At 38.6% G+C, this 12,389-nt stretch overlaps 1 long non-coding RNA gene across 1 annotated transcript in view; it reads left to right on the top strand.

Moving 5' to 3' along the window:
- The first annotated feature begins 1,099 nt into the window (after positions 1-1,099).
- The window catches only part of LOC138917323 (uncharacterized), a 177,256-nt gene continuing 165,966 nt past the window's right edge, over positions 1,100-12,389 (top strand). The window contains exon 1 of the long non-coding RNA XR_011425150.1: positions 1,100-1,320. This is a non-coding gene — a long non-coding RNA (uncharacterized lncRNA). The remainder of the gene's footprint in view (positions 1,321-12,389) is intronic.

Below are 12,389 nucleotides of genomic sequence, written 5' to 3' on the forward strand. Positions count from 1 at the left end.
TGGGAGAGCATGGAGGGCCTTAAAGGCTCTGCTAAGGACATTGTGGACAAGTGAATCAGAATTGCTTTTGTTTTCCACTAGTAATAGTCTAATAATTGTGACTATTTACTAAGAGCTAGCTAGAGTAGGTTTCCATTTCTTGAAAAAAAACAACCTCTGGCTAGAACAAGTATAAAAGATTTTTTATAAAAGAATCCTTGTTTTCTAATTCAATATCACATAAAACCCCTTACATATAAAAGAGAAGAGAGCAGTGCTATAGTTGAAAAATTGTTTTAAAAGTTCATGTTTGTAACATTTGCTTACTATAAAGCCAGATTAATGAGAAAAATGACATGGTTTTAATCAACACAAAAATGCAAACTCTGGGTTATAAATGATAGATGCAGTCTCAATCTTCAATTTTATTTTTCTATTTTGCATTGCATGCACAATATTGAGAAAATATCCCAATTCACACCAATAAGTAGGTGTAAATGGTAAATGATTTTAATAGCTCACCTTTAAATCTCGGGATTTTCTTCAAATAAACTGACCTCAAAACTTGAAAGTCGAGCAATAGTTAATTTTCTTTAAGAAGGTGCATTCTTATTAATAGCTAACATACTTACATTCTTTATCATGAATATGAAAGGGAGGCAATAAACTTATAAAACAAAGAAAATGTTAAAACTACTTACATTATGGTATCACAAGATACGTGGTATGCTTCTTTGTTACTGCATAGCTGACTGTTACACTGTGACTGGAACGTACACTAAGTGGACCTGGCTGAGTCTGGGCTGCCATTAACAGAGCATAGCCGGCTTGTGCTGCAGTAGGTACTTCCTTGAATCATTTTTCACAAGGTGCATAGAGGAAGGAACAAATTTATTGAAAGACCAGGTCAGAGCTACAACCTTCTTTATCAATAATCGAATTTTAAGAAGTTCAAATGTAAGCCCAGAGATCGTTATGAGCCCTGTACAAAATTTGTTAACCTGCATGTATAAATTATCATGTTGGTAGTTAGCTTCCAATGGGCTAATTTGGTATAAAACATTATTTGACTGTGCTTTTTGCTTTACTATATATATATATATTTTTTTCTCTTTTTGAGGAAGATTAGCCCTGAGCTAACTTCTGCTGCCCATCTTCCTCTTTTTGCTGAGGAAGACGGGTCCTAAGCTAACATCCGTGCCCATCTTCCTCTACTTTATATGAGGGCTGCCTGCCACAGCATGGTTTGACAAGTGGTGCGTGGGTCTGCACTCGGGATCTGAACCAGCGAACCCTGGGCTGCCAAAGTGGAATGTGTGAACTTAACCGCTGCATCACAAGGTCGGTCCCTGCTTTACTATATTTTAAAAATAGTTTTCAAATTATTTGAAAAGTTTTTTAAATCAAAGTTTTGCAAGACCCAAAGCTTCTCTGAGGAATTCCAGTGATAGCTGAACAATTCTTTAAAAATGAAGAGTCAAATTAACTGTCAATATTGCAGATTATGAAAGTAAAGCCTAGTGAGGGAACTCAGGAAGAGAAAGAATGTCTAGAACAAGAGCACAGCTCTGCTTGTCTCGTGGCTTGTGACTCTTTCCACTTTGCATACTGCTATTTTGTTTTCTTATACCAAATAACGAAAATATGTCTCAAAATTTTTGACATTATAAGATTATTTTTCAGGCCTTCTAGTATCGTTTAGGAAACATATTGTAGCATCTTTACATTTATTTCTATGGTGTCTGTAAAAGGATGTTAAAATCTAGAATGAACTTCTAGTTACTAGAAGTAGCTTATATTAAAACACTTTAGTAAGGAAAAAGCCAGAACCCCCAAGTCTCTTGTGTACTCAATTGCACACCTGTTTCTGAAATGAGACATACTGGTCTGTCTCACTTGCTGTCGTGTAATGTCCACAGAGTAAAGACTCTTTCTGCCTTGTTTATTTATTTATTTATTATTTTTTTAAAAGATTTTATTTTTCCCTTTTTCTCCCCAAAGCCCCCTGGTACATAGTTGTATATTCTTCGTTGTGGGTCCTTCTAGTTGTGGCATGTGGGACACTGCCTCAGCGTGGTTTGATGAGCAGTGCCATGTCTGCGCCCAGGATTCGAAGCAAAGAAACACTGGGCCACTTGCAGTGGAGCGCGCGAACTTAACCACTCGGCCATGGGGCCAGCCCCTGCCTTGTTTATTTTTGAATTACCAACTTCCAGAACATTGTGTGGCACATAGCAGGTATTCACTAAGTTTTTGCTGTCTTTCTGGCAATGAAACCAGAGAAAGCAGCTTAGGACTTAATTCCCAGAGGCCTTAGCTTAGATGAGTTCATAAATAAAAAGTCGTAAGGGCTAGCTTTATTGAAAGTTGGGGAATCAGCCTAAGTTTTTAAAGTATTATCATTTAATATATAGATTCAGATCTTGAAAGTCATTTTCTATCCAATTTTAAACAGTTGAGAGACCATTCTTGCCCCTAAGACCTCTACAGTACTTCAAGTTTTCTAGTGAAGAAGTGATAGAACTGTATCATTAATGGCCGTCCCAATTTTAATAGTGTCTCCATTTCACTTGAGTGTAATTCTGATATTTCCACTATTAACGACTGACATCCTAAACACTGAGGGACAATAGACTGATTTGTCTCAGATGAGTGTGGTTGGCATGGATGTGTAGGTGTATTAATGCTGGCCCATTTTCAATGGATGCCATGGATGACCTAGGTTTCATTTATTCAACAACTCATCTATCAATTAGTTTCTTTGCATTACTTGGAATCCAGGTGTGTGTATAAAGATGGGAAAAATTACAGAATCAAAACTATATTTACATGTTAATTATATCCAGTTGCTATCCCAGGTTGTCATCCATTTCAAAACCTGTCTCCCTCTCTTTTTTTAAAAACAGGAACCTGTCTTTTAAGCCTCTCTTTGTTTGGTATTATGGATATCACTGATTTAGTGTGCAATTTACTTTGCCCATGAGATTAGCTCCTCTCTTTCTTCCTTATTCCTGGGCTGCCACTCCTCATCCTAACAATGGTCCTTTATGCTTCTGTGCCAACACCTTACTGTTGTGCTCATTTGTTGGATTATTGCCAAAGGTGAAACTCTGAAAAGTTTATGGAAGTGCTGATGCAAGTAAAGTTCCAAGTGGAAAACATAATAAGAATATGGTCTTATATTTCTAGGAGCTGTTTGGTTTCATAATGACAGTGATGGAGTTTTCCTCAAGTGCCTCCTTCAATGGAGTGGCTGTTACTCCTCCGGTGAATAGATCCAATCTGAATTGTGGGAAGGCTTTGGGAAGAATGATAGTCAACAATTAAGTATTGTTGCTCTTTGGGAAAAAGCCATTGTTGTGGGTTGAATTGTGTCCCCCAAAAAGATGTGTTGAATTCTTAACCATGAATACTTGTGGATGTGACCTTATACGTAAATGGGGTCTTTGAAGATGTAATTAAGTTAAGATGAGGTCATGCTCGGTTAGGGTGGGCCCTGATCCAATAACTGGTGCTTTTATAAGAGGACAAGAGTCATAAAGACAGACATATAGGGAAAACATCATGTGACGACGGAGGCAGAGGATTGGAGTGGTTTATCTACAAATCAAGGAATGCCAAGGATTGCTGGCAACACCAAAAGCTAAGAGAAAGGCATGGAACAGATTCTCCCCTGAAGCCTCAAAGAGGCCACGACCCTTCCCAGTCTGTGGTAATTTTTGTGTGTGTGGTAATTTGTTAAAGTAGTCCAAGGAAACTAATACATTCATGAAGATAAAAATGTGGATGACCGGAAGATAACGAACTTAAACCTTCTTAGTCATTATATTCTGATTTCTCTTCCAGTAAAACTTTTGAATGAGTTTCACAAACCATATATGTTTTTCATGTTTCCTCCTTTCTTCCTCTATTATCTGGCAGACAGGAGCAAATCTCTCCTCCTCCCATTCCCCAGTTAGCTGAGTTACTTAGCACCCTTCCAGTGGCCCTCTTTGGAGCTGTGTTCTAGAAGCTGACCGCCTTCTCCCTTAGCAATGCCCATGCTTGGTACTGCATATTCAGGATGGCTCCCCTGACTTCCTTTCTTCCTTCTCCCTCCCTCTCCCCAGTAAACAAAACTGCCTAGTGTCATGTCCCTCAGAACCTTGAACTCTGCCAGGAAACACGTTATCTGGTCTGCTATGTAAATATTGGGTCACCGTGTAAGTGACCATTACTGAGTCAGGATGTAATGTCCCTCAAGTAATGCACTTATTTTAATAGAGTCCATCTTCAGGCATGGCTTTGGAAGAAAATATAAGGCAAGAAGTGGGAATTACATGATGCGGAGGGAGTGGGTGAAATATCTTGGGGCAAACACACCTGTCAAATCCTTCAGGTTATATCACATGGCCAACCGCCTACTGTCCCGTCTTTGAACTCTGCTGGTGGGAGTTCAAGTATTGTCCCCAGGTCAGGCTACAGGAAGAAGCGCCCAGGAGCCTAAATACAGCACATTCGGATAATTGCCTCCTGAATAGTAAGAGCTTAAAGTCAGTTCATGGTCCTTGTGCTATTTTTAATTTACTTTCTTCATAATTGGATGCTTTTTTTTTTTTTTACTAATTCTTCCTCTGTGAGGTGTTTCCCTCTACCGTGAAATGAAGTAAATGAAAACATGTGTACATGTAACAAGGATACATAAGGCTTCCTGTTGCAATTATATTCTAGGGTGCTTTAATTCATCGAACACCCAAACAAGTAGTTACAAAGTCTTGTTAGTAAACATTTTTGGGGTGTGTGTGTATACACACACACATCTCTATACCTGTATTATTACACTTACATGCTATATCACATTTGTCTATAACAAATCATTTGTCTATGAGTTTATACTTTGAATTTTTGACTGATTTGAATGAGCAAATTAACAGATTTTCTTTTCTGCCATTGTATAGACACAGCTCAATTCAAGGGACAGATGCTCAAAGCTAACTGCATATCTATTCTGACCCAGTCTTACACACTTTGCATTTTTCACTTCTGCTTTCCGGGGTCCAGATGATTGAATATCTGTCTTCTCTCATTGAGCACCCACTCAGGAAACAGCTCCATGAGTGTGGTGCCTCAGCAACAAGATGGAAATAATGACAACTCCTACTGATTTTCTGCCAGGGCAAATAGCTGTAAGTAATTTTTGAAATAATAATGCTGGACTAAGTGATCATCCTCAGTTAATCAAGGTGAAAACATCCTAGAACTTCTTCAGGTCTAAAAATCCAGAAGGTATCCATCTTGAAAGGAAGGTTTTTTCAGGTAAAATGCTAATTTCCTTCTATTTTTGTCATTGCCGACAGCAATCCTAGGGCTACTACAAACAAGCCGTTGTTTATTGACAGATAAAACTAGTGTCTTCTGTAAGGGAGGAAATGTGTCACAGCACCGACTCTGGAGCCAGAATGTTTGAGTTCAAATCCCAGCTCCACTATCACAGGCACTTTGTCCTTGGGCAAATTACGGAACTTCTTTTTCCTTGAGGTCCTCATTCATAAAACGGAGATAATAATGGTACTTACCTCATACGGTTATAGTGATGATTAAATGAATCGTATACATGAAGCTTTTAGCATGGTGTCTGGCACATAGTAAGCACTCAGTAAATGGCAGCTATTGTTATCAATATTGTGAGTTTTTCTTGATTCAAAAGGGACAAGTCCTTTAGACTCCTAGGTGAAGCTAGAACCAGGAGCTGAAAAACTGTGGTCAAGTGCATTCTTGCCACTGAAACAAAGGCTGTCTCTAGCAAAGGAAGGTTTATGGTAAAATGTTTTGAGGACATAGAAAAGTGTGGCAGAGACCGAAACAGATGAGAGCTGAGTGACTGATGAGGCTTATGCAGCTGCAGCAAAGGACTTGTTTCTCTTCCATCAGTAATGGCCTGAACTAATCTCCATTATTGCTTCTGAGACCCAGAGCTATGTCTGATGTGTATATAGCACCATCGAGATCTCTGCTTTAGACAAGATCTTGTCATTCTGTAGGAAGTGATTGGTTTAGAAAACATTTGATGAAGTTCAAGTCTTTGCAAGTGTATTGTTGAACAGAATGCCAAAACCAGGTCATCAAACAAAAGGATTATCCAAAAAGTGATGTTTGTTCACAAGTGGAGATGGGCCCAGGATCAGGATAGAAGTTGACCCAAGCAGCCAAGAGGAAATAAGGTCAGAGTGCAGGGAGGCTGAGTCGGGAGGCAGGTCATGTGCAGAAAGGAGTTTACTGTGGAATTGTATTTTACCAGGGCATTAGATTCAAAAGCCCACATTTGTAAAAATTACACAGTCAAAATTACCCTTAAAAATCCCTTTTATCCCTCATGAAGAATAATATGGATGGTTTTGTACATACAATCCTACACAGTTTATGTATATGAAAAATTAAATGGTACATGAAGAATAGTACAAATGTGAAATATAATTTTATAGCATTTTGTAATATTTAAAACTGAATCTTGAGCATGGATACTTGAATTCACTTAAGTTAAATGCACCTATTATGCGATTCTTGAAACTGTGGTTGGGCCCGGGGCTAACTTTTATTTTCTGGGCTGTGTGTTCTATCATTTTTTGTCAGCCTGCATACTTTTAATGCATATTGACACCTACAGACTAATGTATTTTTTCAGAAGAAAAGTACTTGGTAAAAGGTGATGTAACATGTGGATACTTCGTTCTTCAAGGTTTTTAATATTATAGGCAGTTGAGTATCAGTTTTAACAAACGTGCCTCTAGGAAAGCAAAAACAGAAATTCTTGCATCCTTGTCTGTTTCAAAGGGGGATTAGCAGAGTTTTCACATTTTAGGAGATTAGCAGAAAAAACCCACAGATGCCATCACTTTGAGAGAGGTCACCAAAACGAGTGAGCATCCCTGCTCAATTCTTCTTGGTTGTTTACTTTCCAGTGAGAACAGAGATAGTTTATACAAGAACAGCCTTAGATATTGAATGAGAAAACAAATGACTGTGGTGTGACTGAGAGGATATTAGGGAAGCCCCTGGTCCCTCCCCCCACCCCCCAATCTGGTCTTTAAATCCATTTGGAATTTTACTGTAAGAGATTAATTTCTTTGCTTCAAGGTTAGTCCTGCTCTGGAGTGATAACACATTACCCTTGTCGGTCATTGTGTTAGAGTCAAACTGGATGAACCCTCATTTCTTCTTTCTGGATAATGCAAACCTGCATTTCCAGCCTCCCTTGCAGGGGGGTTTGGACTAAAAAATGTCAGTGGAAGGGAGGCTTATCACTTCCAGGCTTGGACTTAAAATCCCCTGTTGATCTTCCAAGCTCTCTTTCCTACCTTGGTGATTGAGAGGGTTATATCGGAGATGGCGCTGTTACAAAATGGAAGCAGCCTGAACCCCTGAGAACTCATTTGGAGGAAAGCCTCCTAGAAGAGCTTCCCATTCACATCAGATTGTGTACAAATGACAAATACACGTTTTCATTGTGAAGCCTTTGGGATTTTGAGGTTGTTTGTTATAGTGGCTAAGTTATTTATCCTAATAGAGACATTTATATCAGAAGTGAAATGCTGCCATTAAAAAGCTAAATTAGGTGGTATTGGCAATTGTTGAGAGGTAAGTAGTGAGAAAACTGATATTGGAGTCTGGAAAGATGACTGTCCATGTGATGCAGTGGTCAAATATTTAGTACAACTGTTACCTGCAATAAATTGGAGGTCAGAAGAAGTCCCTACTCAGCTGGCAGCTCCAGGGGAGATGGTAGAAATGAATCAGAGCATTAGTGTGGGCCAGTTATTATAGGCTGTATTTTCCAAGGTATTACAAAAAGAGATGCCTCATGGAAGCATTGGCTGGTTTACAAACAAAAATGAAAGAGAATAGATGGCATCCAGAAATGTTTCGTTGGAAAAGCTGTTTCTAAATCCTAAACAGGAAAAATTGGGTTTAAAAAATTGTTATTTGAATCAAGCAACTCAGGGCAAAGATCAGATTAAGGGTATGTGCTTCCCTTAGCTGAGTATCAACTAATTCTTGCTAGTGGTTTACTGATAAGGTACCCGTCATTAAAGATAGTCAGCATTAAACTGGAGGAGGGAGGATGAGGGTGAGAAAACAAAGCTCATTTAAGGATTCTATCTCGGAAAGAAAGTTGGAAGTGTTGAACTGCTCATGGCAAATGTATTGGAAGCCTGTTAAGTTGTGGAGGGAATTGTATTGCCAAAGAAACAATGAATCCAGACTAAAAAATTCTTTGACTGTTTGAATTTTAAGTAACTCTTGGGCCCTGTAGCAGATGCTGTCATTGTGCCATCCTTATTTCCTCAGCCTATTCCAGGAGAGAGCTGACACGTCATGTGCTATATCTGCTCTGGGGGACTTCGTTGCCTGTAGGACTGCTTGGAATTGGTGCCCCATGAATGACCTTAAATCAACGGGAGGCAGGAATTTCTGCACCTCCCCTAGACATAGTGTTCCACATAGTCCCTTAGAGGGTCTCCAGAGGTTTTGAGCTCCAAGTTCTCTACTGAAATCTCTCTAGTGGTAACCCAATCATGAATGCTCCCTTTACCGGCTTTCCTTCCTTCCATATCTTATTTCTCCACTACTCACGGTGCTTCTCAAGAGCACTTCTCAGATAAAGCGCTTGCACCTAAATTGTTATTCAAGGCTCTGACTTTCAGGGAACACGTATTAAGACAGGTCTCCATTTTCTATGAACAGCAGGCAGGGCTTCAAATGCTCTACAGCCTCCAAAGAGGCCATGCTCTGAAACATCTCCATCAGATGTCACCAAGGAGGAAATGGGCTAGAACAGGCTGTCCAAAAGATGGAGTCAGTGGGCACGGAGAACAATTGACATCGGAATTTCTCCCAGTGAACAGAATCAAAGCCAAATGAAGGAATTACCACATCTGTCTAGCAGAACTTTGGAATTGGAAAGGACAATTTACTACTCTGTGATTCCTGTTTTTCCTCTTTCTAAATAGGAGTGTTTATTGCAATTATCCTGCCCCTGTTCCACCATTATATAGAATATTTGCATATGAGGAACAGATAACTTATCTTTTCGGTTCATATGTGGCAGCAACTAGATTAGTCATATCCAGCGTGGAGGAGAGGACTGTGCTTTGCCCAGAGATAAGGAGTTTGCATTTGATGCAGTGACCAGAAGATACTATGGAAGGAAGACTGAAACAGATATTTGATGACCAGAAAGGGAATTTGTGTAACAGACTGATTAGATGTTCATTAATCTTGTTTCAGTTTCCTGATGACAAAAGAAAACTATAATTTTAACTTCCTTTCAAGTTATTTAGGGGCCATGGAATGTGGGCAAACGTGTCCAGCCCTGGCCATAAAATCTCCTGAATCATTGTCCACGCTCTCTCTTCCCTTTCTTTGCTGAAAATGGAGCCATCTATGGAAGGTGGTGGCATAACCAAAATGGAAGGAACTTTTATCCCTGAGCCACTACTTAAACGAGAACTTCCCAGGGAAGTTCCCTAGCCTTTTTAGACTGTGATGTGAGCAACAAATAAATGTTTATTTTGTTAAGCCACTGCAATTTTGGGATTGTTTGTTATAGCAGCTAGCATAATTTATGAAGACCTATAGAGACATATACATTAATATGTTTATTCTTCTCTTGTTCTAAAATCTGCTCAGACCATGCTTTGATTGGGGAGAAGGCAGCTAGATAATGATGGGATCAGTGAACATTAGCAAGGGAGGGACTGGTTCTGAAAGAAACCAGAAGGTGCTAAAAATTGACCATACATTTCTGCTTGGAAGTGACTCTTGGTCCTCCGCTGGATTCTACAGCACTATACATGCTGTTTGAGTGTGTGAGTGTGTGTGTGTACCCGCACATCTATATATGTGATGGGGACACAGGTGGGGCTAGCCATAGGTAGTGCAGTAGAGCAGGTGGCCTCCTTTCTAGCTCTCCTTGCAGTGACCCCTTCCCCTTCTTCTTTGCCCACTACTAATCCTTTCTTGTTTCACATTCAAAATTGTGCTGTTTATGACATCCACGGTCCAAAGTATAGATAGCCAGGGGTGCTCTAACAGATCAGGCTAGCTGGGAAAGCTCTGCAAGGAGGGAAGAATTCACAGATAGTGAAGGATCAGTCTGGGTCAAGGGTTCCTCTCATTCCCACCTGGTTATCAGCTAATTCTTGAAAACATATGCCTGTTTTTCCAGAATCATTTACATTTCAATTGGAACTTCAGGAGAACTTCTACAGTTTTAAGATCTTTTTTTTCTTTGAAAAAATTTATTTTTAATAGGTAACACATGGTAGTACATTCGCATGGTTCAAAATAAAACTAATACACACTGAGAATTTGTATTCATTCTATATCACCTCCTCCAACTCCCACAAGTATACACTTTTACTAGGTTCTTATATAAAATGAATCTTTAATGACATAATTTCAGGTGCCAATTGTTGATGGGGAAATATTTTAAGACAGGAAATGCTCTCTTCAGATTACAAACTTTTATATAGTTATGGCCATCTATTCCAACTCTTACAAAATGGTCCTGAAATTGAGAAATAAACATTGAGAAATTGTCTCAACCCTGCACCCCACCAACCAAAGACCAACCACTTGATTTCCATGCCGTCAGATGAAAATAGTTTAATTTAAGCTCTTTGTTGCAAAGATAAACATCCAAACATTAACTCATAGCAAATTTTAATTCTGAGCAATTTTAATTTGTGTAACAAAGGTTTACATATTTATCTTATCCCTTCTCCTCAGACATATTTCGTATCCTTCTGCTGGTATCCAAGAACAAACACGCCATAGCCATCCTATAGGTAATAATATCACAGCCCCGCTGTGTTTCCCCAGTGCGAATGCAATCAGCTGCACCAGACTTCCTAAATTTCTTTCTTATAGATTTTCCTATTACTTTTCTCTATGGCAACAGCCCCAGCAATTTAACCCCCTTTTATTTAGAAAAACCAATTTGATTTGAATGTAAAACCCTGAGTAAATTTAGACTTAAAGACATATTTAAAGATAAAGATATTATCTTTTCTTTGAATTTCATTTCTTGTGACAGTTTCATTCAAAATTATAAGTAGTAAAAAACGAAAATGTCGTTCTGGATGTTAAATACTAACCATGTGTCTGGGATGATTGGAGGGGAGGTAGGGATCGCGGAGCTTTTGGATCTATACAACAACAGATGGAAAGATCAAAAAGGGAAATCAGGAGTATGAATGGAGGGAAAATACTTTGAAGTATAAGTGTTTTTTACCAGAGGAAACCAATTTTCCCAATTTACTCACATAATGCTGGGACGAATAAACCCTCGGTGTGCATGATGTGGTGCTGAGACGTTGGTAAACAGACTAACAGATGGGGGAGTGTGCTGTTAATTTTCTGTCTTCTCATTCTCTTTTATTATATGAGGAGAATACAAAAAACAACAACAAACAAAAACAGCGTTTGGGAAGATTACTTGGGACTACTTAGAATTCTGAGTAAAAGCACAAATGAGTCATTTTGAATAACTGAGTACGTCTCAGTAAGCATACGATCAATGATCAATTAGTCAGCATTTCTGAATCTCTACGCTTCTTCGTGTTTTAAGTATATTATGGAAGTAAATTTATGAAATACTATCCTTTGGTCTGAATAAAAAAATTTAAATTCGTGTATGGTTTAGCACTTATAACCATTGTCCGAAATTTTAGCAATTTTGTTATTGCCTTTATTTAAGGAGTAATAATTCCTATTTGGGGATCTTGAAAGGTTGTCTGACCTAAGAAACCCTGGGGAGTCTCAGGGCAAGAGTATCATGTGGTTTTTAGAGCCCTATGCTTTTTGGTTTTTATTTTTTTAAGAGGTTTCAGGATCATCTGTTTCCTCTGGCTTCTCATGAACGACTCTGGACAACTTTGCCTCTTCCTTTGGAATATGTGTTTGGATGATCTCAATGAACAACATGTTGGACTCCGGGAATTTGCTTCCATATGGAACAAGTTAGCAGCTATTTAATTTCTAAAAATGTTTATGAAGTCCACAGCCCATTGTTATTTTTAGAGAAGCTTGTTCAGATCTTTGCCAGACGGTTATTTCAGGACTCCAGAGATTCTTTATGAAACTCCTCCAGAAAACACACCACCTTAAAACGACACTGAGCTATTGTAAAGATTAAAAGAAAGGTATCTATTCCTTGTCTTATTCATATGAATTCTCTTCTAATAAGAGTTCGCTTTTATTTAGGCATATGACAAAGAGAATTTTTCTAAATTAGAAGATTTTGCCTCTAAGCTTGTTTTGCTCTATAATCAATGAGTGAATTGTATTCCTAATTGACCAAAAAATGTATATGATAGTTTTAGGAATCATGTAGATAAACTTAAAAAAAACAGATGATTTGAAGTGATCTG

Source organism: Equus caballus, chromosome 14 (genome assembly GCF_041296265.1).
Source record: "Equus caballus isolate H_3958 breed thoroughbred chromosome 14, TB-T2T, whole genome shotgun sequence".
Lineage (NCBI taxonomy): Eukaryota > Metazoa > Chordata > Mammalia > Perissodactyla > Equidae > Equus > Equus caballus.